This window comes from Balearica regulorum, chromosome 1 (genome assembly GCF_011004875.1).
Source record: "Balearica regulorum gibbericeps isolate bBalReg1 chromosome 1, bBalReg1.pri, whole genome shotgun sequence".
In the NCBI taxonomy this organism is placed as follows: Eukaryota; Metazoa; Chordata; class Aves; order Gruiformes; family Gruidae; genus Balearica; species Balearica regulorum.
Window position 1 is genome coordinate 40806926 of NC_046184.1, and position 23228 is coordinate 40830153.

At 42.4% G+C, this 23228-nt stretch overlaps 1 long non-coding RNA gene across 1 annotated transcript; it reads right to left on the reverse strand.

Moving 5' to 3' along the window:
• Positions 1-20915: 20915 nt before the first annotated feature.
• Positions 20916-23205, reverse strand: LOC142600643 (uncharacterized). Its single transcript, XR_012834246.1, has 2 exons — positions 23137-23205; positions 20916-21414 (listed from the first exon to the last, which is right to left on the reverse strand). It is a non-coding gene; the product is annotated as an uncharacterized LOC142600643 (long non-coding RNA).
• Positions 23206-23228: the final 23 nt, after the last annotated feature.

Genomic DNA, 23228 nt, shown 5'->3' on the forward strand with positions numbered 1-23228 from the left:
GATTGGGTGTCTTGCATTTGTAAATAGGATTTGTTTTCTCTGTGTTTCCCCCTGCAGTGCTTTGGTCCTCACTCAGCCTTTTTTAAAATTCCATTATCCAGCATCTTAAATTGCAATAAGTCACTCTTCTTCAAGCAGGAGTTAAGCTGTTTTACAGAAAGTTTATTCACTTAAAGCTTTGTAGGTATATTACATTCTGTGCTTCTGGCTATTGCCATAACTGGATAATAACTCTCAATTTAAAGACTGCTTCTGTTGGGGGATGGGGTGCAGCTCTCACAATTATGGGCCTGTTGTAATGCGTAAATAAGAGCAGGTACATGAATTAACTCAGACTATGTAGATCCCTGCAGCGCTCCCAAGCCTGCAGCCGCCTTCAGTAAGTATTAATGCAAGTCCCAAATGAAGATGAAATATGGGAGTGTGAAAATAGAGCTGCAAGGTAAATGGCAGCCTGTACTTGGGTACTCCCAAGTCTGTAAAACTTGAGTCCAAGTAAAGAAATGCCACTGGGAGAGCATTTATTCAGTAGCTTTTCTACAGCTTTGATCCCCCAGGAGAAAATGGGTCCATTTTATTACCTTGCCACTACAACCATGAACTGAATCATAGAACACCCCAGGTTGGAAGGAACTTCAAAAGATCATATGGTCCAATCTTTTGTGGTAAAGGGAGCCCAGATTACATTAGCATCCTGTCCAATTGCATCTTGAAAACCTGGTGAGGGAGACTCTATCGCATCCCTAAATGTCAGAATTTTCTTGAAACACAGTAAGGCAGATACACAGGAAAGCAGAAGACCACGGTTATCTGAGTTCTGACTGGGAAACCTGCCATGTGACTGACTTAATATGAAGTAGTAATGTCATGTATGTTATCACTTTGAAATTATCTGCTTTGTGCTGCTCTGGGTTCTCTGATCTTAGAGCAGGGACAAGCGCCGATTCCTAATCTGTGTGGTTGAGTGAAGAAGAAAAGACTGGGTTTAGCTGAAATACAGAGGAACAAGTCCGATCCATGTTGATGGAAGGGGTTTTGGAATGGGGAATACCTCCAATCCAGAAACAACTACCAGTTTTGGGGGAGCTACCTGGTTTGACTTGCAGAGCCACCTGTGAAGCTCTGTATACCTTGTTTGCACCTTGCTCTCCAAGTGGCTGCTTTTTTTGTGGCTTTGTTCATGCAAGCACAAAGCAGAATTAAACACCGCGATGTGATCACCATCTGTGTTGGACTTGGAGGTTCAAACCCACACCACTAGCAAGGATGACAGCAGTTTAGAAAAAGATGGATGCATTCTGCAGTCAGAGGAAATGTCAGTAGCAAGCAAGAAAGTGGTAAGAAAAATCTTCTGGTGTTTATTTGTTAATATCCTCTAATAACTTCAGTAATTAGTTTTGTAACGACTTTGCAAATGCAGCCCCAGTTGCAAAGCTAAGACGGTAGAAGGACATTGCATAAACTCATGTTGGCCCTAAGAAGTGACATTGTGTACATAATGCAAAAGTAAACACTGCATGAACTTGGTACAAAGGCTGAGCTCTGCACCCAACCTTGTTGCTCTGCAAACTGTAGAGAATACACCGTTCCTAATTCTCTCTTTCAATTAACCCAGTTACAGGCTTTATGGAAGCTCTTGGGTTCCCAACATCATCTTTGGGATAAATACATCAAGCAACCTCTACCCTTACAACCCAGCACAGCTATACGTTTATAAAAGCATTAAAATCCCCATGAAACAGCCCAGATCACTGCTTTATTGGTACTGGGGTGGTATCAATCGTGGGCGTGACAGTAGAGGTGGTGTTTCTTGCTGCAGTGACTTCTGCGGAATTCAGCCCAATACTAGAAAAGCAATGACCTCTGTCATCCTGATTTTTTTGTTACTATTCCTCATGAATCTTGATACTTCATCATTCCATTTGTTGAATTCCTAAGTCCTGAAATCATTCCATTGTTGAAAGCTGCTAAAACCAGACGCTCCTCCACAGCAATGGCAGTCTGCCTTAAACTGCCAAATGCCTCTGGTTATAGTGCTGCCCATATATATTCATCATCTCATTGCACTGTCTCCTCCCAATATAATTTAAAAAGTGAAAGGAACTGATTCATGATGCATTGGGATAAGAAGCATGAGTATAATTCACCTCTGGAATTCTGGAAACCCTATGTCTTTGGTAGAGACCAAAAGACAAAGGAGAAATGAGTGTTGGTGTGGGACATTGCACTCCGGTGTCTACCCAAGAGGCTCTGTAGTTAACCTGTGCAAAGCTATGCCAGAAAAACAAAAACCACAACCAACCCTAAAAACTGCCTGAAGTCATCATCACAAGACCAAATGGAACCATAATTTAATTTATTGTACGTTAGAGTTTGAAGTTAAACAAACAAAAATAGTCTCACACTGGGTTGCCTATAGATTTATGAGTAATGGACCACCTGGGTTCAGATAGGTTTGGTTTGGAGTGGTTTAAAATATACTTCACTTGGGTTCAGAACTCACCTGAAATAAGAATGCAATCTAGATTTCAAGCTTGGATTCCTTTCCTTTTTATCTTCTCATCTCTAATGGAGCTAGTTTTTTTACTGTAGATTTTGATTTTTTTTTCCACAATGGAAAACTGCTGGTCCTCTGTCTTCACTTACTGTTCTATGTGAGAAACTATTGTCATTCTTAAGGTATAAAAAAGTCAAGAGGACCAAGGCAAGGATAAACCTACGTGTAGTTTTGAAAATGCTTTCCCCAGTTCTTCCTTGCAGATGGTTTTGGACTGGAGTGCAAGCTCTAGCTTGTTTACAACACACTCAAGTTTATTACCTTGTACTCTTAAATCGTACTTAGGCAAATTGTTCTCCTGCCCCCAGCCCTCCATGCAATCGCAGGAACGCAGGCTTTGCATAGTGCATGGCTTGAGTGACCTTGTAGTAGCATTTTTAGAAGGAGAATAAAGTCCGAATTGATAAAATACACAAGGGATTAATTCAAATGCTCTCCAACCCAAAACATTCTCCAACCCAGTCTAGTGACCTTTGCCACAAGTTTTCTCTTTGTTAGAGAATTTCAGTATTTTCATAGCCAATAAATTATCTTTCACTCCTGTTGTGGTTTAACCCATCTGGCAGCTAAAACAACCACACAGCCGTTCGCTCACTCCCCCCTTCCAGTGGGATGGAGGAGAGAATTGAAAATGGAAAAGGGAAAAAAAAACCCAAACAACAAACTTGTGGGTTGAGATTTAATACAATTAAATTTAAGACAATTTAATACAACAAAAGGACAAAAAAAAGAGAAAAAATATACAAAACAAGTGATGAAGAGGACAACTTCTCACCATCTGAAGTTGATGCTCTGCAAGACCCGGAGCTGACCAGTCTGCTGGCCCACCCCCCAGTTCTATACAGAACATGACATCATATGGTGTGGAATAAACCCTTGGCCAGTCTCGGTCAGCTGTCCTGGCTGTGTCCCCTCCCAGCTTCATGGGTGCCCCCCGCCTTCCTGTTGGCAGGGCGTATGGGAAGCTGAAAAGTCCTTGGCTGCTTGGGAACAACTGAAACATCAGTGTGTTACCAACGTTATTCTCATCTTAACTCCAAAACACAGCACTATACCAGCTGCTAGGAAGAAAATTAACTCTGTCCCTCCCAAAACCAGGACAACTCCTCATATTTGGCACATTTAAAGTGAAAGAGATATTGTATCTCAGATTTTTTCCCTCAATTCTTGGCTATATTTTCACTGTGACAGGGCAGTGTTGTTGCCCTCTATTTTCTTGAGATTTTTGAGATTGATCCTTTTATTGACAAAGGTAAACCTGCCATGTGCTCACTTAATACTTACGCTAAAAACTAAGTTACTGGCAGTACCAAGCCATTATCTATCATTGGAGAAAGCGAGTGCTTAAGAACTTTATAAGTGGCCAAACTGAAAAGAAGAAATTAATTAAAGCAACAGTTCATGTTGCATTAAGGAACGCAAATGAACATACCATTTAATGGCAGCCTGAATTCCAGCAGGCACACGTCAATGTTCATATTCAGCGTTTAAGCATTGTCCTGAAGAATGAAAGGTGTTAACAGTCAGCTGCTGCTGACATTTGTACATAGCGTAACAGCAAAATCCTACTAGATTTAATAGGCACTGCTATAAAGACTGCTTTTTTGACACCTCTAACTTTCAAATATTAAAACTCTCAAGACTATTCTATTTCAGGACTAGCCATTTGCTGAAGTTAAAATCCTGCTGGTTTAATAATTTGTTTGATATGAAAGGGACAGTGCATGTCCCTTCCAACCAAAATCATTCTATGATTCTATGATTTTAGATTAGGTTTTTTCTTCACACCTTTACTAGGATAACATTTTGTTTAAAAGTTACTCATCCTTTTTGTCCAAGAAGCAAACGTTAAAAATGTAAGCCCAAGAGATTTTTTCCAATTTAAATGGAGTTAAAGTTATTGAAAATTACTGTTAAATCTGTGATACCACTTAAATTTCGTTAAATAATGTCTGTATGTACTTGGTTACAGCAGCTCTACTTCAGTATTTAAGCTAGAAGGTGAGAGAAAAAGGATTGTGATAATAATGAATATACATCAGTCTATAACCGTGTCTTCACAGAATTTACAAGTCCAAAAATAATACCTGCACATATGCCATTTTGGGGTTGTTATCACTAGTTCTTTGCAATTGTAATACTCTCCTGTTAAATATCCTCTCCTGATTATTTTCTGCCATTATCTGTTTTCTTCATTCCAGTTTCCTCTCTCTCTTTCTCTGTTTTACTGCCCTAGCTCCTGGACTGGACTCTGCAGCTACCCTCCTATCCTCATGAATGTGAATTAGAGGAACCACACAACAGTGACTCTTTTCATAGCAGCAGATGTGAAGTTGGTGTTTACTCTTCTGTGCATGGCACAGGACTGATCTGTTTTGTGCAATTTTTTTTTTCCCCTTTCTAGTGCAACTAGTCATATAAAAGTAGTATTTGATGTCCTCTGGGCCCTATAATGTCTCCCTTCCCATCCAGGTTTAGGGAAAAGTGAAATGTTAAACAAAGCTGACTGCTAGGGTTGAAAGTTGCAGAAAGCTGAGCTCCACTTCTGCACTAAGGGTGCTGAGGAGTGCTAAGGTACTCTCTCCTGTACAAGAGTTTAATGCAGAGATACCTTTAGATTCAAAGGCAATCCTAAAAAAATCAGCTCAGCATCTTCCTCCAGAACCGAAGCATCGGTCCTGTGTGAGACCATATCAGGACTCAACAGAGAAACATCCGTACCAGGATTATTTTATTTCTCTACCTAAGAGCGCCTAGAATAGATTGCCTCCCATTTTTCTCAGATAGAAAAGCTGAAAAGCAGAAAATTAAATTAGCTTTGCCAAGCCACCTGCACTTATATTGTCCTTAGTAAGAAATGGTCAGCTTAGTAATTTTTGTAAAGACGCCTTGTAACGAGAACACTTTTATCTCTACTACGCCAGAGCAGTCTTAACTTGAAGTGTCACAGGTTGATCAAAGTTTTCAGCAGGGTTATTTTCCTGCACCTTGTTTTCACCACAGAGTTTGTACAAATCTTTGCACAGTCGATAACGCTGTTGTCATTTTGCCAAGGCCAGCAGCACCAGGCATTCCAGTGCTGCTCAAGCTCATCAGTGTTTGACCCCCCCTAAGTGGAGAGCAGTGAGATACCAGCCGGCAAAATGTTCAAGCAAATGGTAAATTTTAAGCACAAGAGTAGTCCCACGGAGCTGTTAGTAATGGAGGGGCATGCTAGTGTTGTTTAAAGTTAAGCAGACCCCGAGGAGCCTTGCCAAACTGCAGCCAGCATGCTCCTCTGCATCACCTCTAGCTCATGGGCCCTACTCCTGTGGGTCAAGTTCATTAAGAGCATGCACAGCTGCAGGATTGTGTTAATTGGTTTTATCTTTGATGAATTGTGCTTATTCTTAAAAAATAAAGTAACTAATTCAAAATGATCGTATTTTTACTGCTATCAGTTCAGATCCTCCCTACCCTGGCATTTATTTTCAGGGTCAGAAAAAGCATTTCGATAGTCTTCAGAGGAGGTTTTAAAGAAATTAATGGGGATAGGCTACTTACAATCGCTGCACCCAGAAACTGGGTGTAGTAAAATTCCTTTAAATTACATAGTACTAAAGCAATCCAGGTTGAAAACAGCCCAAAAGTTCTCCAGGCAAAATGGGCATTTAGAGAGTGGCTATAATTACACAGAGAGAAAGCTGAAACCATGATTGAATATTTGTCTAAAAGATAAGCTCTAATTCATATAAGAATTAATCAGGGAAGACGTCATAACTAAATTAGACTGAAGATGAGACTAGTTGACGGCAACAGTATGTTCTGGCTTGATGGTCTGTGAATTTTGTGGAGTGACCACTTCTACGAGCCTAGAAATGTGGCTGAACAAGCAGTGGCTCTCAAAATGGTGTGCCTGATCTGGGAGTGAAAATACTCTCATCGATATTGGTGGAGGTTGTTGATGCATAATGCAGCCGTTTAACCACACGCTAATCACGTGGCAGATGAGTGACAAGAATGTGCAATTATACAGTCTTATAAAATGACTCATCAACTAATTAAACAATGAAGGTGATCAATTTTTCAGTTTTATCCCAATGAAAATGCTGGCTCCCCAAGCCTCCAGAAAGTGCCTTTCATGCTGTCCTATTTAGCCAGCAATCTGTGGTCAGTACAGTGCTGTTTCCTGAAGCTCTGCAATTTGCCCGGCGGTGGGAGAGCTCCGTGGTATGGCTTAGCTATGTTCACCCACTTTCACCGTGTGGGATCACATCACCAGGCTACAGCAAAGTAAATTTACTGATAAGCAGCAATCTAGGACTTAGCCTTACCATTTGACAAATCTTCTGTAGTTTTTTGATCAGCTTGTTATTTTTATACAGCTATGCAAATGTGCTCCATCCTGCTACCTTAGCTCATCTTGTCCTCTGTTTTGCATGAAAAAAGCAAAGTATTTTTCTTTTACAATTAACACAGTTATCAGCTGGTGCCTGTTGACAGAAGCACAGCGTAATATCAAAGGAAGCATTTGTTCGCCTTCAATTTGCCATTAGATACACATAGTTTCTTCATCTGCTAATATTACTACATTTAAATTTTATTTGGACACAAAAATACCTAAGCCTAAAGTGTTCAGACCCAAAAGAACTCGCAGGCCTTTGATGGTTAGCGGAAGTTATTTCCTGATAGAAACACAGAATTACTAAATACCGTAGGATTTCCAAAGTGGTTTGCCTCAGCAGAGCTCTGCTAAGGTATTAACACTGCAATAACACTGCTGGAAGAACTCAAGCCATATTCCATTATTGCTACAGGTCTGCGTGCTCTGTGTCCCGAGGGACTTGCCGTTTAGTTCTGCTTGCTGAGAGGACGGTTTCAATGTGTTACAGCAGCTCCCAAGGTAGGATTGGGACAGCAGGTCTGGGTTGACTTCTACCAGGTTTGAACCAGCAGCACCAGGGGGAGAACTTGCTCTGCCCATTTTACAGGCTTCTGGTTCTACAGTACCCAAGTATTCAATGCGAAGAGGAGGAGGGAAGTGCTCCTACCTTCCTGATCCTCAAGAAGTTTTGTTTTCTTCTGTGAATTATCTGAACTCTTCTGGTTTTTGCAAATAGGTTTTGTCTCAGGTCCTGCAGCACCTGAAAGCAGAAGCCTGAAGTTGGGTACCTGAATACACCTATATTTGCACAGATGAGCACTGTATTATCTTACATGGAATAGCCTCCCATAACCAAGGATCCTCTTGTATAATTCACGCAGAGGGAGTAGGCAGAAGGTGTAGCCTGGGACAATTTGGCTGTACTGATGTGAGGACCCATGTGAACATGATACAGAATCAAGAGATTTTGGGTGGTTCCTTGATAGCCTCATTCCTCAATGCCGAATTTATTCTGCTATTTATAGGGGTGTGTCTGATACTGATAACATATATGGGTAGTTGCAATGAAAGATCACATGGAGGAGTTCATTGAAAAGAGCAGAGGTTAGCACTATCTTCTAGACGACTTGCATGCTGGGTTACTACAGTCAGTCTCATTCATAAGTGTTCTGAGTTAAAAGCTTGCAGCACTGTTCATTTCTTTCTCCTCAACTTTTCTGCACTGGAGGTTATATTGTAGCTCCCTGTCACCATGCTCCAGTGATGCCTGCTCATTTTATCTGCTGGTGAAGTTACCATATTTTGTACAAAAGCATAGACCAAAGTTGACAAACACCCAGGGAATCTTTAATGAAATGCATTACCTAAGAATCAATCACCCACTTTTCAATACTAAACTTTAGACACTAGTTAACTTCATTTATACAAAATAAAGGCCATTTCCTGAAAAGGTCCATGAAACTATTTTTTTCCCTTCTTGCTATGCCAAAATCTCAATCCTTCCAGTTTTGCGAACCCTGTTTTACAGCTCTTGTTCCTGATCTGCTCAGACCCATGACCTCCACCATCAGCACCTCCTCTGCAGTGCTTCTGCCTGAGGCTCTCACGCTGTAGGTACGGACATCGGTGCCTTGAAGATGGGAAGATCTATTCCACCTTTGGTCAGAGAACATTTTTGCACACAGAACAATGCATGGAAATGTGTGGAGAGTGAGTGATATTATGGTGTACTTGTAGCATCAGAGAGACCTTGTCATTGTGTTGAAGTACATAAGCAATTGGTTCATGTTTCCCCATGGAACGAGTCAATTCAGATACACAGGGAATTTCAGCCTTCGCCTTTTAAACAAATCTCTGCCTTTAACAGTAGCAACAGGTGTCCTGTATGAAAGTGAAGTAGGGACCCACCAGAACAGACCCCGAGGCTTCAAGGCACTAGCTTGTTGCCTGTAATCCCTGTGACGGGCCATGTGAAAGTACTCTGCTTCCCTTCCCTGTGTTCCTGGATCTTGTATTGTTCCTTTGTCAAACGCATCTAGAGACATCAGCTTTTCTAGGAACCATCAAATGTACCATCAAATCAGAGCAGAAGTCTCAGCATCCCTCCTGGAAACCAGCCGGTGCTAGATGCCTCAAAGGAAGAATCAACCTGAAGTAAGAGAGCTGCTCTGGACAATTACGAGTTGACCTGCACGTAGTGGACGTTTCCTAACTCTCCCCAGCTGACACAAAACCAAGCTCAGTCATCATTAGTTGTTAAAGGCTCTCTTCAGCTTTTATTTGAACTGGTATGCATATTTTAAATCAATGAACAAGTTGAAACCAACTGAATTACAAAACATCAAGAATAAAATAAAGTTTTATTAGTATTAATCATACTAGCCATGATTTCTGTGCCTTGCCAGGCGAAGTGATTAAGCAGCTAGTTCCGTTCAGTCAGCAAAGGCTATTCCATGAGAAAATTCAGGATTTGAATGCGATCCTAACAGGAACTTTCACTCTGAAGCAGCAGCATGTATTTCAAAGTGAGTAACAAGCGCTCCACGTCCCTCTGGCTTGCAGCGAACAAACCCTCCTTCCCTGCCTGCAGTCTTACATCGAACTGAGCAAACCGGACTCCCACCGAGCGTGGTGGGCTGGGGAGCGGAACAGCTGGCTCATTCATCCTGCCTCCTCCTGCCTGAGCAGCGGCTTCTTCAGCGCTAGAGGCAGACACTGGTGGTAAAGAAAAAGTCCTTTTGGTCAATTCATAACAGGACTGCCATGCCCTCGGTGCTTAACAGGAGTTATAAACACACACACACACATACCTTCCCTCCCTTCTTCATGTTTTCGTTTGTATTAAGTATTGTTTAGTAAACACTACCAAGCTCAACCCCTCGTACTCAGGGAAAAAATGTATTATCCAAGGATGCAATGGTATTTTGAATAAAAGTGCTTGTAAAGATGACTTGGAAAACTGGATTTTCCTCAGAGGGCTTGTTTGGGGTTTTTTGCTGGATCTTGGTTGTTCCAGTTGGCAAATGTTTTTGTTTACTAGAAATCTGTTAATAAATCTGTTTTGTTTTGTTTTGTTTTATTTTGTTTGTTTTGCTTTGTTTTTAATGAACACAGCGACATGTCTTGTAGCCACAAGGGAAAAACAAATCTACCAAAATATTGCAAAGAATCCTGTGGTGGGTTGACCCTGGCTGGGGGCCAGGTGCCCACCAGAGCCGCTCTATCACTCCCCTCCTTCTCTAGACAGGGGAGAAAAAGTATAACCAAAAGCTTATGGGTCGAGGTAAGGACAAGGAGAGATCACTCGTCAATTATCGTCACGGGCAAAACAGACTGAACTTAAAGAAAAATTCATCTAATTTATTACCAAACAAAACAGAGTAGAGGAATGAGAAAATAAAATCAAATCTTAAAACACCTCCCCCCACCCCTCCCATCTTCCCAGGCTCAACTTCACTCCCGGCTTCAACCTCCGCCCCCCTCAGCGGCACAGGGGGACAGGGAATGGGGGTTACGGTCAGTTCATCACACGGTGTTTCTGTCTCTTCTTCATCCTCAGGGGGAGGACTCATCGTTCCCCTGCTCCAGCGTGGGGTCCCTCTCACGGGAGACAGTCCTTCACGGCCTTCTCCAACGTGAGTCTCTCCCATGGGGTGCAGACCTTCAGGAGCAGACTGCTCCAGCGTGGGTCCCCCACGGGGTCACAAGTCCTGTCAGCAAACCTGCTCTGGCGTGGGCTCCTCTCTCCACGGATCCACAGGTCCTGCCAGGAGCTTGCTCCAGCGCGGGCTTCCCACGGGGTCACAGCCTCCTTCAGGTGCCTCCACCTGCTCCGGTGTGGGGTCCTCCACAGGCTGCGGGTGGAATCTCTACACCCCCTCATCCTCCCTCCATGGGCTGCAGGGGGACAGCCTGCTTCACCATGGTCTTCACCACGGGCTGCAGGGGGATCTCTGCTCCGGCGCCTGGAGCACCTCCTCCCCCTCCTTCTTCACTGACCTTGGTGTCTGCAGAGTTTCTTACATCTTCTCACTCCTCTCTCCGGCTGCAAGAGCTCTCCCTAAGTTGTTTTTTTCCCTTCTTAAATATGTTATCACAGAGGCACTGACAGGCTCAGCCTTGGCCAGCGGCAGGTCCATCTTGGAGCTGGCGGGCATTGGCTCTATCAGACACAGGGGAAGCTTCTAGCAGCATCTCGCAGAAGCCACCCCTGTAGCCCCCCCACTACCAAAACCTTGCCATGCAAACCCATTTACAATCCCTAACCATGGATCCACTCATTTAAAAAATGCAGTTCACAGGAGAACTGCTGTTTACGATCTTACTAGTCGCTTTTTCTGATGTACAAAAGTACAGTCTTATATAAAGTATTTTACTCTTCCATATAGATTCAGAGAGAGCTTCAAATGAGGGAAATGAGAGGATCATGCTTTTTGGATAAGATGTGAGCCCCTCATTTCTCCTTATCTACTGGAAAAGTAGTGCAATCTATCTGGCCCAGGAAGGGAACGTTATTAGGGCTTAGAGAAACACTCACCAGGTTTGGGGTAATATAATTATTCCTTCACGATTTACTCCAAGTAAACCAATTCTAAGTGCTCTCCAATTCTCACTTTACAAAGATCTTGAGGGTAAAACTCACGGGTTGTGGTTCTACCATCTCTGTGCCACTCCTGTCCACAGCCCTACAGCAGTCCCTGAGTCAACACATTTCCCAGTCACCAAATAACCTCAAATTAAGATGATTCCTCCCTTTTCAACCCAAGATTTTTAGTGTCACAGGTCCTCATGGGATATTTGCCTATATGCTCACTAGGTCAGGCAAACGTTGCTGTGCATTTGCTTTTTGTGTGTCTTTTTAAACTTGTGCCCATTAAAGACTTGAAGAATTATGTTTGTAGAAGTATAAGGTTCAGAAAAAGAATTTGTGTGTGGAAAGAAGAGTACTTGATTAAACAATATAACAAGGAAGCTCTCAACTGTTTAATGATGCTAATAATAATAAAAAATATATTTATTTCAATGTTGTTGTTGGCACCTCCTTCCTTATGTGGCAAGACTCAGGTACGAAACACCACAATGCTGGGCCAGGAGCAGTGCAAATTTGGACAACTGGGGCATGAGTAGATGGTTGAGTATGGATGATTGTCTGTCTTCCTACATGAACTCTAAATTGGAGGGACAAGTGGTCAGCTGGGCCTGACAGTGAACACATGCCCTGTAATACGGCCACTACTTCCAACAAAGTTACAACCTGCAGGGAGTTTTGCTGAGGAAATACAAAATTTGTTTTTAACAAAAGTTGGCCACTTTACTATCTGTTTCTGCTATAAAGCCATTACTATTGTTGTGATCCAGTAGGTTACTACTTTAAGGGAACAAAAAATATTATATAAAAAGAAGTTTTGCATGTACGTTCAGAAGCACTGCCACCTCAAAATTCCATATAAATTCGCCTGCAAGCAACACATCCTAACAGTACCATATCATCAGCATTATCTTCAGGCTAGGGAGGACAAGTCTTCCAGAAGCGCTCATTCAGTGGAGGACAAGGGGTCTGTTTGGAGGTTCATCACCTCAGACTCTTCCTGTGAAACTCCCATGAGCCTACAAAGTCTCAAACTTACTGCAGAAGTAAGTTTCAAAGTAAGCAGCTTACCAGAAAAAGAAACACTAAAGATTTGCATGATTTGTCCTTGAAATATGTATTGAACAAACTGGGCTGAGGCCCAAAACCTCAACTTGGGTTGAGAGATGTTTTGTAGTAATGGTATGAGGGCTATTACTATGAGGTTAAAATAAAATATAAACCCCAAAATGGAACACAGATAAAATGGGTGTGGGAAACCATGACAGTCCCATACCATTTATCTGCAACGACATCTTCATTATGGGTAATGACATATTTTATATCTCCAGCACTAAGGACTGCTGTCTTTGGCTCCAGACCTGTCCTCTGTGACTTTAGTTTCAGGCCTGAAGAGTCTGTAAACCCCATCTCTGCGAGTGGGGTTGCAGCCTCAGACATGCACCCAGCAGAGGAGAGGGCAGGTGCCACCCCACGCAGGCGACAGCCGCAGCAGAGCAGGCTGGTGCCCACCGCAGCCCCTCCGCCCCCTGCCCCGCTTGGGGGAAGTGCCTCTCCCCACGTCCCGCTGGGCTGGGGCCACCGGCACCCACGCTGCTGCAGCGGGGTAAGCGCAGGAACCCAACGAACGGCCTTCCCTGAAGGACATCTTGCCTTACAGTGCCAAAGCTTCTGCTGGCTGGATGTGCGAACCTGCCACAGGGGATGGTTTTTACCACTTGATGTAAATAACGGGCTTTCTGAAGGGGATCCCATTTGAAGAGCCATATGTTGTTATTTGAACGACTATAATGAGCTTAATCTTACCCTTAATCTCACCTTTTATATATACAACTTATATACACATAATAGAAAATTACATATACAAACATATCTCTCCATATACACATGCACAGAGTGTACGTACACCGCTGTGCTTACTCTCCAGAGGCTGCCTAACCCAGCGCTGGCAGGCAGCCTCCGCTGGGGTACGATGCCACAGCAACTGGGTGTAGTGCTTTCACTCACGGGCAGGTGGAGGATTTTTGGCCAGAAACACATCACTGCTGTCGCTTGTTACAACACAGTTCTCAAAAACGTAATCCAAATCAAATGGGGCAACCTGGCACCCAGCGGGGCGGCTCATGTTAAGCATCTCCTCGCTGAGCACAGGAGGTTTCTTGTTTCCTGCAGAACTGGAGCGATGGGTGTAACCCCCCTCCCAGCCCCTCATACTGCCCTGGACCATCAGCTGCTTCAGGCTTGGGGGCAGGAGTCGTACTTAAGCATTTTTCTAGACAGAAAATGAGACCGATATTTCTATCACTACAGCTCTCCACGTCTAACAACAAGAAGTTTTGCGTTTTAAAAGAAAATACTTTGCTGGTCAAAGCAGCAAGATGGTGATTGGTTTTATGGGATGTGTTCTTCTGACAGTAATATGCAATTGGCCTTGATGAACTATACTCTTTTTCCCTGTTGTGTCCATGTGACTCTCTTGAAACTGGGTTATTTAGTGTAATTAAAAGAACTGACTTTAAATTAGAAATTTCTAAGGGAAGAAATTATGATGGGAAGGAAAAGGCCAGCTGATTCTATTTTATTTGTTGAGTCAGCAGAAATGAAAGCACTTGCTTTAAGAGTTTACACGAAAATCTTGGTGTCCAGTCACTTGCCTTTTATACACTGTTTTAAAATGCAGGACTCAACAGGACTGATAATTGAGCATGTAATTGTTGCTTATTTGTTTACTTGTTCATTGCCAGTATCTGTACTGCAAAGCACTTTAAGGAACACAGAATCATAGAATCATTTAAGTTGGAAGAAAACCTTTAAGACCATCAAGTCCACCTGTTAACCTAACACTGCCAAGTCCACCACTAAACCATGTCCCGAAGCACCACATCTATACATCTTTTAAATACCTCCAGGGATGGTGACTCAACCACTTCCCTGGGCAGCCTGTTCCAGTGCTTGACAACCCTTTCCATGAAGACATTTTTCCTAATATCCAACCTAAACCTCCACTGGCACAACTTGAGGCCATTTCATCTTGTTTAATCGCTTGTTAATTGGGAGAAGAGACCAACCCCCACCTGGCTGCCACCTCCTTTCAGGTAGTTGTAGAGAGCGATAAGGTCTCCCCTCAGCAGCCTCCTTTTCTCCAGGCTAAACCGCCCCAGTTCCCTCAGCCACTCCTCATCAGACTTGTGCTCTAGACCCTTCACCAGCTTCGTTGCCCTTCTTTGGACACGCTCCAGCACCTCAATGTCCTTCTTGTAGTGAGGGGCCCAAAACCGAACAGAATACTTGCGATGTGGCCTCACCAGTGCCGAGTACAGGGGGATGATCACTTTGCCAGTCCTGCTGGCCAACACTTTGAGAAGGAAAGAATCTATAAAATTAAATGCATTTTAGAGTGCACTAATAAGCTTTATATGAATGGTAAGGACTGAATGATATCATTAAAAATAGCTTATCTGTTTTTCCCCTTGTTTTGAAGGCTGCTTTAGGATAAACTTCTTCAATTTAAACCATACCATGTAGTCCTAGTACTGCTCCACTTATTCCCATGAAGTATAGGTTAAGAATGCAAGTTTTCCTCCAAATTTTAGAAGTCTTAAGATGAATGCACTATATTTTAGTGAGATGTGATTTTCATTAGGGCCATTAATAATTCTGAATCTCTTTATTTCAGCAATAAATATGCTGACTACAATATTGAAAACATAAATTAAATTATTTTAAAATTACTATTAAGTTTCACAGCTGGCAGAGATGGTCAATCTCCTGTGAACTGGGCCTGGTGACTGCCTGAAATACAATCTGTATCTGGCCAAAGTCATGCGACCAGGCTCCCCATCAACCCTCATGCAAAGCTGCCAGAAGCTGAGGAATTATTGGCTTCACCTCGTACTTTGTCTTGGTTTTAAAACTTGTGTTTCATTTTGAATCTGAATTTGTCTGGCTTTGGATTTCTTCTATTAGTTCTTTCTTTGTGCCTGTTCCTGCTGTGGCATTGATGACCTGACCAAAGTGAGCCCTTTCCTGCTCTCTGTCCTATTTTTAAACTACATGCCAAATTCCAGTAGCAGTTTTATCAATGCCACACACCAAGATAAAGTCATCTCTTCTTTACTTCCTTATTTCAACTCCAGAAATTACCTCAGCCCTGTTCTTGCACTCATATACTGAGATACTTGTTAGGTTTTGACTCTCAGATTCTTTACATTGCCTAAGAGTTATCACTCATATCCTTTACAATGTTCCTACTTTCCAGGAGATGATAGTTTTTCATACAGTTTTGCTGGCTGCCTTATTCTTATCACTGTTTATTGCACGGACAGTGCCACATCACTTCAAATTTGATTAGCACTGATTTTATATTTACTTTCCAAGCCATTTAGGAAACCCAAGGAGCCTCAAACGAAACATCAATTTCCAAAGACGATTGTCTCACCAACAGCTACCTTGAACCACTCATCAGTTCTTGACGCACTGAATCTGTTCTTTATTGCATTATAAAGTAATTTCTTTCTGATTATTAACATCTGGTGCTAAGTCAAGCACCTTAAAAAATTAGTACAGCTATGATACTATCTTCTATCAGTGAAGCCTGTAATCTCATCTCGGGTTTCTCTGATGAGACCTGTTTTCCATCAGACTTTGTTGACTGGCACACATAATATTCGAATGCTTCATTTAATTGTTAGCTGTTCTTTTGCATCATTACTTTTCTTCATGTCATCATCTGCTCCTCCCCACAGCTGAAGGTATGAATGCCATGGTGAGGACGGGTGAGTCAAGGTCCGTGTGTGTTCAGAAGGCCGTACAAGCCTACACGCAACAGACAATTATCATTACCAAGGAGTTGGTCTGTGAAGTGGCTGGTTGCTGTTATGCAGAGGATGATTTGGACGAAGATGCATAGTTGATTAAGTAAGCTTTCCGTGATGCAACGCAGACTGGTTTTGCTCAGAGGAGCTCATTCCTTTCCTCACCCATGCAATTATCACTGCTTAGCTGCAGCTCGGTAGCACTGAAAGGGGTGGGCTTTAGGATGGCCCTGAGGAACTCTGTTAGCACTCACGCTTCCTTTCCATGTTCCCATTCCCACTATAGGACCTCTTGGAAAATTTACTGGCTGATCAGCCAATAAGTACAAACCTTTTCTTTTATTATTACTGCTGTGACTGACCCGTAGTCAGCACACTGCAAGATCTCACTGGGGATCGGCTTGCACATCACTCTCGCTCAGAGCAGAGTCTGAGGGAACCTGCGGTGCCACTGACTTCCCCATCTTCTGCTGCAGCAAGTTACCCTGGTGGGAAGTTTCACCCTTTATACACCCCAGGAAGTAAATACCGACGTGCTGGGTCTGTACTTGAACCTGCCCGCTTTTGTGTTTGAAAACATTGGAATGATTGTTTAAACAAGGTTTGCCAAGGACTGATATTAATCTAGGTAGTTTATGACTGCATGGGTCCCATTTTCACTTTTTAAGTTTTGACATAATCTTACCAGTTCTGCCTTCTTCTGGAATTTCCCTGCTCCACCAGCATGTGTTTAAAATGAGCACTTCTGCTTTTTTTTTAACGTTTTCATTCTTAACACATTCTTAGCATATATCTGGTAAGCAGACTTTTGGGGGAGGCAGGTATTGTTTTTTTAACTATGACATTTTAAAACCAATTAACTTTCTAAGCAGTGGGGTTACCCTCTACTGTTTAGCTGCCCTGCTCATATTCTGCCTGTCATTATCTTAAATGACTACTAATTGCTTCCTACTTCCCCTGTCTTCCCTTTCTTTTTTTTTAAACTTAATTTATGCTCCCACTCATCCAGATAGGGCATTTAGCAAAAGTTACCTCTTTCTCTTTCTTTTTTAAATTATGGAATTGTGGTTTTTCTAGCCTTTTCTAGCCTAGTCCTCTTCTTAGAGGACTTCCAACTATGATTTCCACTTTTCTTTGTAAGCAATAAATTTTCTTCCTTTGTGAAATCATCTTGTTAGCTAGGACTGTGATTAGAAGGCTGGAGCACCTCTCCCATGAGGACAGGCTGAGAGAGTTGGGGTTGTTCAGCCTGGAGAAGAGAAGCTCCGGGGAGATCTTATTGCAGCCTTTCAATACTTAAAGGTGGCTTATAAGAAAGATGGGGACAGACTGTTTAGTAGGGCCTGTTGCAATAGGACAAGGGGTAATGGTTTTAACTAAAAGCAGGTAGATTCAGACTAGATAGAAGGAAGAAATTTTTTATGATGATGGTGGTGAAACACTGGAACAGGTTGCCCAGAGAGGAGGTAGATGCCCCATCCCTGGAAACACTCAAGGTCAGGTTGGACGGGGCTTTGGGCAACCTGATTTAGTTGAAGATGTCCCTGCTCATTGCAGGGGGGTCAGACTAGATGACCTTTAAAGGTCCCTTCCAACCCAAACCATTCTATGATTTTATGATTTTACTAACTGGTAATGCTCTTTTTCTGCCCATATTTATGTCCCTGATGCCTAGGAAACGATCTCCAATGCCATGATTCTTTTTAAGCATTAAGTTCAAAGCAGGATTGCCTCATGCTGTGTACTCTACTGTTTAAGAAGTGAAAGATGAGGCATTCCTGAAATTCAGCTGATAGCTCATAGCTGGTCTGCAGGTCCTCCAGTACAGACTTTCTAAATGGACTGCCACGCTATTTCCTTTCCTTCTCCTCAACCATACGGGCAGAATACAGACACATTTCTATGAAGAAACTCAAACTAATTTTCTGGTTTGTTTGGTGGTCTTTATTGACCCCCAGCAACATCCTCTCTTGGGTTTTACCAGTTAAAATGATGCATTCAAGGTTCTCTGTGTCTGAGTTGTTAATAATTTTGATACAAGTTACAGTGTCTTCAAACAAGTTATAGGGTCCTATGTGTAGTTTTTCACTATCTTTGTGCTTGCTAAATAGATTATAGCACATTATTTTTATATTCCAGCTGTTCAAATTGTCCATGCAAGCTTCAGAAATACTACTCATAGCACTTTTTTTTCTCATTAGTGATTCTTTTTAAAATTTCTCTTGCTCATTTCTTGCTGTTGATATATACACAAAACAATGCAGATGCCCTTGTAATGTATTTATTCCCTCAGTACCCTCTTCTGTTTCACCTTGGTTGCCAACCACCAGCTGGAATGTGGACAAATGCTCCACAAAGCCATGACCTTGCATTTGTAGTAGCTGAAGACTCAACAATCCACAATGTGTGTCTTCCTCTGGAGCCTCTCCTGGAGAGGCACCTGGAGAAAAATTTTAGGTATGAATATAAAAGGCAAGAATATAAAAGAGAGAGGGGAAAGAAACCAAGGAAAAAGTTTTACTTCCTCCTCATTCTTAGCCCAGATCATTATTCCCTCTTCTTTTCCTATGGAACGTCAGAATTGCAACAAATTAATAAAGCATTTACCCAATTGCTTCTTTTGATTTGTTGGGTTTTTTTGTTTGTTTTCTTGTTTGGGTTGTTGGGGTTTTTTTGGATCTTCAATGTCTCTCTTTCTCTGAGCTTGCTCCAAGCATGCTGATCACTCTGTCTTGCTCTCAGGTCTCATTCTTGCTTTCACCCAGGTGTTCTTTTACTAAAGGGTTTGAGAGATGTTCATTTCAGCGCGAGCAGGAGAAGAAGAAACACCACGCAGAAGATTTAGAGCCTGAACAGAGCATTTGCTCCTGCAAGTGAAAACGGCAAGAGCATGGGGTGGATGAATGGTGGAGCAGCATGCTGCTTGCTGTTCTCAGCAAGCATGCTGCTTGTCAGTGAGGGGATCTGTCGGGATCGCATGGGGATGGCATTCGGCATTCCCATATGCGTCACTGTGTATGTATGAAAAAGATAATGCAAAGTGGCAAAGGATTCAGGAATGGCTTATCCCGAGGGGGAATGACATTTACGGACAATTCCTCTTCAACACGGACAACTGAATTTTTTTTAAAAAATCATCTTTTTCCTTACAAGAAAAAAATAACAGTTGTCCCTTGCTAGCACTGTTTCTAAGCTAGAAATCAGATTCTATGTTTTACTTGTTTCTACAAATTAGAAACAAATTTCACGCTGCACAAAGCCTCCAAGCACATTACTGAATCTGTCAAGTACAACCTCATGGGTGCACAGTGGCTCTCAGCAGTGAGTGGGTAAAACATCTTCAGAAAGGTCCCTCTGGGTCAAGCTTATTTCTGAATTATTTGTTCTTCTCTGTTCAGGTTCATATGCTTTGCTCTTCATCTTTATTATTCACCTTCAGAACCTGAATAGTCATCTGTCTTTCTGGAGCAGACCGCACCTTTTTACTATACTGACATTTCTTAATGTGTGCTTACTGAATTATCATGAATTAAGCAACACAAAGTATTGATCTCACCCTAGATAAATATACTTATTGTATTTTTGATGGATAGGTTGATGTTACCTGTGACTGCAATTTGGTAGAATAGTGTTACTGTCTCTCTGTCCAGACTGGATGTTTGTATCAGTCATGTTAGAAGCACAAATACACACATTTCATTCTGAGCAGCTCTTTGTTCTGCCAGTACTGAGACTGTACTGCCAGTATTAACTTAATTTTAAGTGGTTTTTTGGTTGTTGGTGGTAGTGGTGTAGGTTTTTGGATTTATTTTTTTTTTCCCTGTTCCAATTTCTTGCTTTTATGGACATCTATACAGTTTCAAGGAGCCATTTGATCTTATGACACTGTACATTATTTGGCTGAGATATCATATTATCTTTCTTTTCCAAGTAAATCTGATAAAATCAGAGCATTTTACTGCAACTATGACAAGTTATGCTCAGAAATACTCTCAAAGGGGAAAAAATACAAATACGAGACTGACATTATCTGCAAAACAACTTCCACCTTTATAATTTACAGGAAACTTTTAATTATCCCAGAAATCAGTTGTGTGTTGTCAATGGCATGGGAGGTGTTCATGCTGTTGTAGGTTTGACCAGCTAGAGTATCTCCTCTGTACATGCACTTTAGTTTACACTGGAATTAAGACATCTAATATTTTTATAAGGAGATCTAATAATGCAAGCTGAAAAAAGCGCACGATTCTCAGTCTCAGAGATGACACCACCTGTGAAGTAAAAGGCATGAGTGAAGTCTTCCCAAGAATGATAAAAGGTAACAGAAATGGATACAATGGTACAGTTTGTTTCAGTATAACAACATACATGGTATTGTAGTTTCTTTGTGAAATAGAAAGTATGTCTCAAAAGGCATTTTTCATGCACATGTAATCAGCAACAGTTAAAACAGAAGGTCTCTAAAAGTATTTTTAGGAAACTGTGTAAAAAGGGGAAGCACACCAAATTAAATGAAAAAGAGGCATCCTCTTCTCAAATATGCTGAAATAAAATAAACACTTCCCAAATTAAATTAACACTATTAAAATAAAGTAACTTGATAACTGCCACAGACAGTTAAACCTGCAGATTTTAATAAGTAAGTCATGCATCTCGGATAACAGTGAAATCTGAGACTCTAGGTAGCTCTGACAGAATTTTCTGTTCTCAGCCAGATTGGCCTTTTTAATTTCATTTAGTGCTGGTGGCTGAAGATTTGGAAGGTACAGGACTTCTCACAGAAGAAAAGCAGTAATTGCAGGTTCCAGAAAAGAGAGAGGAAAACAGATGTGATGGAATACTGTAGTTACTCACAGTTGCCTACTGTCAGCGGGAAGATGCATCTTCTGACTCTGCACCACAGCAGAGGAATCTTGGAGAAATAGTCTGCCAGAACCGAGCTTCACTTGGTGTCTTTTGCTTTGCTGTGCTGTCAGAAAAAACAACGCTCACACTTACGCTGTCAGGCGCATTCAGCACACGGACTTCATAGTGGGTGTCTCTCCTGCAGACCTTTTCAAAGCTTCAGTTGTCCTTCTCACTGGAAGATAGCCTGTATTTCCATAACAGTGTTCAGTATAATAATATACTTAAGAGTGATGAAAAATCACCCATGCAGAAAGCACCCTTTTAACCAATAAGATGTAATTGATATGTGGATCATTTCTATTCAAAGGAGAACTGAAAAGTACAAATCAGGCGTATTCCTCAGTGTAATCCTGTGTATTTATAAAGAAAGTACATAGTACCTACTTTTGTTGAAAACAGCAAAAAGCGACAAGAACAGGAAGGGTTTTTTGCTAACAGTTTTCAGGACAGCCTTCCACACAGCCCTGTGTCTGAGCAGATGCATTTGCCAGCAGCTACCCAGGAAAGCCTTGACCTGCTGGGCCCTGCAAGCAGCTTGTGCTTGTGAGCATTGATTTCCGTTGTCTCTGGCAAACTTAATCCAATCCTGACCTTCCCTCCTTCTTCTATTCAGCCTGAAAGAATAACTAACATGCCAGTCAGCTTTACTGCCTGCACACAGAAGGCATGATTGACAGAAGCCAGCATGGCTTTCCAGCAAGATGGTGTTTTTACAGCAACTTGCTGAAACCACTTATATGCTAATAAAACTGGGGATTTATTTAAAGAAAAGATACTCCTGAAGATTGTGTCTGCATTGATTTTTACCTTGTCCCATTTCCTTTATTTACATCTGGATAAAATAAAAAGGTTTACTTTCTTTACATGTGGAGAAAATAAAAAAATCCATTTTGTATGGGAATGTAATACTGTTCAGTAATGAGGCTTCTTGCTTCACGAAATTTGATCTTTGCTCTCCTGGATGCATTCTCTGTTCTTTCCTCTATTCTTTTGCACACAGTAGAGCATTAATTCTATCAGACAAAGAAAAAGGAAATGGCACTATGATGCCTTTTCATAAGCATTATTTTTCTTACCACTAAATGATCGCTAGAGAGAAGTTATGCTGCAGTAGTTTGGATTGGTTTGTCAGGATTGCTTTTAATTAAGGAATGATATGCAATTTTACAAGGCCGTTATCTAGTTCCTGAGTGTATGGAACACTACCAGACCCCTACAATGAAGAAACTCAACAGAACATTTTTCTTGTGCCTTTTTCATCGCCTGCTCTCACATCTCTGTTTTAAAGCACTTTATTACAGACTGGGTTTTTTTGCAAACATTTAGATATTCGTATAACTCAGTTCACATGGATAGGGTCGCTGAAGTTGGAACAAACCCCGTGCTGATGATGCTTACAACCTGCCAGAGGCTCTGGCCTCCTGCTCACAGGGAGGCACTGGGCAGACACATTTGCTGCATTTGAAAGCCTTAATGTGACATTTAAAAGCAATTTCATAGGCGCGTATGCACCTTCCACGTGCTTCCATCCATCTCTACCGACGGTTTGTTTCTCGATGCGGTAAAGCTGTTTGTTACGCTCGGGCCTGGAGCGTCACCCCCGCAGCGGCCTGCCTCATCGCTCCCCCTCACGGCGTGTTTTGGGGACAGGCCCGTACTTCAGCAACTGCGCGGGGACAGACGTGAGGAGAGAGAAGCTCGCTCCCTCCCCCCACTCCCGGCGGACCTCTGCAACCCAGCTGCCTTCTCCCGAGCCGCCGCTCCGGCTGCCCTTTACAGGCAATGGAAAAATCCGGCCGCTGTGGGGAGGTGATTCACCCGCCCTCCCCCGGCCGCGCAGGACGACCGGCCCCTCAGAGAGGAGAAGGCCGCCGCCCGCAGGGCCCGGAGCGGGACATACACTTACTCACACCGCTGCTCCCGCGCCCGTGCGGGCACTCACGTAGGAGCGGAGCGGAGCGGTGCGGAGAGGAGCAAACCCCGCCGGGCCCGGAGGAG